Source organism: Triturus cristatus, chromosome 6, assembly GCF_964204655.1.
Source record: "Triturus cristatus chromosome 6, aTriCri1.1, whole genome shotgun sequence".
NCBI lineage: Eukaryota > Metazoa > Chordata > Amphibia > Caudata > Salamandridae > Triturus > Triturus cristatus.
In genome coordinates this window covers 215,417,233-215,420,267 of record NC_140589.1, presented here as the reverse complement: position 1 = coordinate 215,420,267, position 3,035 = coordinate 215,417,233, and positions in this window count along the sequence as shown.

The window sequence follows — 3,035 nt, the reverse complement described above, 5'->3', positions numbered from 1 at the left end:
CCCGGGCCTTTGCAGGAGGGCTCCTGCCTGCCCTTGCAGGGCTCGGGGGCTGAAGGGCACAGGGACTGCAGGGCTCGGGGGGCTGCAGGGTTCGGGAGCTGCAGGGTTCAGGGGCTGCAGGGCTCCAGGGCTGCAGGGCTCTGGGGCTCCGGGGCTGCAGGGCTCGGGGGCTGCAGGGCTCCGGGGCTGCAGGGCTCGGGGGCTGCAGGGCTCCGGGGCTGCAGGGCTCAGGCGCTGCAGGGCTCGGGGTTGGCATGGAGACACCACGCTGGGCCTCAGGCATGGGAGGCCCGCAGGAGCTCCTGGGGCCCGGACGCCCGGGGACCATGGAGCCAGTCCTGGCACTTTGCCTCTCCGCGGACTGGAGGAGGGAGCCCCGGACGCCGGGGAGGTGTCGTCCAGGCTTTGCCCATCTGGTCCCCACCTGAGAACCACCATCCCAAGAGGGGCGTCCCAGCATACCCTGCCCCTAGTAATCCGGAGAAAGGCTACCCCCCTTTCTGGTAAAACGTGCGTACCGAGTGACGGAGGGGACCTTAGGCCCGGACGCATCCGACCTCCTGAAGCCCTGGGTGGGATCGGGGAGGCGAATGAGCCCCCATCAGGACTTCCAGGGCAGCCCGGCCATCTGGTCGCCCCATTGGAATGCATTGCGTGCGACCAGATGGCCGAGGGGATTGGTGCAACTAGATGGCCGGGACAGAAAGGACTCCCATCTGCCCGCGCCGAGCCATAGCGGTAAGGCTCCCGCCTGCTCTTGCAGGGCTCCGGGGCTCTGCACCAGGGACCCTTGTCCCGAGCAGATGGACACTTGGCAGGCCGCAGGACGTGGGCTCCCAGGCCATGACCAAAACGCAGGAGGCCCGGGGCCGGTCCCTGCTTCTCAACGCAGCCAGGCCGGGGAGATCGGAGAGCCTGCCCAAGCACGAGGGGCCCCAGTCCCGGGCACACGGTCCCTCAGGTTGTGCACTCGTTTTCCACAATTTTTTTCAAAATTGTGCGTAGTTGCGCTACGCAAAGTCAGCCCAGCCCTACACAGGACGTGCGCTCGTTTTCTACAATTTTTTTCAAAATTCTGCGTAGCGGCGCTATGCACAGTCCACCCATCCCTAGTGCGGGGCCGCAAGGGTGGTTGCCCAGGGTGCAGTATTCTTAGGAGCATTCTTTTTTTTTAATTTATCATTTTGAAGCAAAGCCAAAACGGTAACATATAGGTCACATTGCGGTCACAATAGAATCGGATATTGAACCGAGGTAAGTACATACGAGCGTCAAGATGGTAGTGACAAATTACAGCAGTCTTGGTCATTCAGGGTGGGCATTACATTATAGCTGCGAGGTACATTTAGACAGTGGAATGATAAAGTAGAGAAAAAGACATATCCCTTTCTCGCAGGTGCTGCGGTATGGAGCTCAAGTGTACAGATATGCAGGTTATGGCGCAGTGGGATAGAGACCCGATGGCTAAATGAATAGAATTGATGGCGAGAAGTGTAGTGAGAACTATTTGTCTGGGTGAGGCTGAGAAGGTATGCACGGTGGAGAAGAAGTGGGAGCTGTTGTTTCGGTACGGGCAGCCGCCCAAGCTGTGAACGGGGCCCAGATGTCTTTGGGTCGTGATGCAGGGGGCATCAGAACATCTGTATGCAGCTAGCATCCCCTGGCAGTATGTGACGTCCTCTATCCACGTGATGACACTTGGCACGCTTGGTGATCCCCAATGTATTGCGATGCGTCGCTTGGCGAGGAGAAGCATCATGGCTGGCAAGCGGCCCACTCCTGGAGGGGTATCAGCTACGTGCCCTAATAGGGCGTCAGGGGAGTGCGGGCATTTTGGAAACCAGTCACTTCACCGCTGTTTTAGCGGGTCCGGTCCTGGTGGTGGCAGTTAGTAGGGGGATTAGGCAGCCATTTTGGAGTGGTGTTTGGGACGTGTGGGGCCGCCATTTTGAGCGGTCTAGCGGTCTTCTACACACGCGGACACCCTATTTAAACCAGTCCTTCAAGCGCGCAGTGGTTACGCGCAGTGGGGACGCCTTCTCTGTGCCTGAGTCGTGCCAGAGTCCTGCCCATCTGCGCTCGTCCGCGCTGAGTCAGGGCTAAGGCAGGGCAGTGATCTTTGGTTTCTCGGTATTGCTTTGGGATCGGTTATTACGAATGTATTCCAGACTGGAACTGCTTACTTATCGCGATTCTACGCCTTGCATCTCTACTTCGTTACATCCTCTATCCAGCCCTTCTCAGTGCCCTAAGTGTATTTTTAAACTCCCTCTCCCTGCACCTATTTCCGCTTACAGGCCAGCCTCCTTGGGATGCTCTGATAGCGTTGTTCCTCCGCAGCCTAATTCTCAGGTCCCTTATGATGTTAAGATTTGTCACCTCAATGTGAGGTCGCTGGTTAGACATCATTTGGATGTCCATAATTTACTTACGGAGGAAGCTCCCGATGTTCTTTTTATGTCAGAGACATGGCTGCATGAGGAAGCTTTAGCAGCGGTTAATTTGGCTCTCCCCTCTGAGTATACGATTTTTACTCATAATCGTAACTCGAGAGGTGGTGGAATTGCGGCTGCAGTAAAATCCTGCTATTCATGTACCTGGAAGGCCTTAGACATTGCAGGTTGCGAAAGTGTTCACTTTCGTATTTCTATTAGTCCTCATTTTACTTTTTCGGGGCTACTTATCTACCGACCTCCGGGCCCGGATGCTGCCTTCAGGTCAGCTCTTCCTGAAGTTGTGAGCGCATTAGCCTTAGGGGCTGCCAATTTTAGTATTATTGGCGATTTAAATCTTCATTTTGATGCTCCTCTTTCTTCTACAGTCAGTAGCACCATTGCCGATCTGGAGGCTCTCCAGCTATTTCAGCTGGTTGAGCATTGCACTCATGTTGGTGGACATATTTTGGACCCTATTTTTACCAACTTAAACTCGGCTAAAGTGCTATCTCCCAGGCCGATCGCCTGGACTGATCACTATCTCATAGAGTTGCATCTTACAATTGAGGATTTCCCCCATAGAGCAATTGCGCCTGTGTC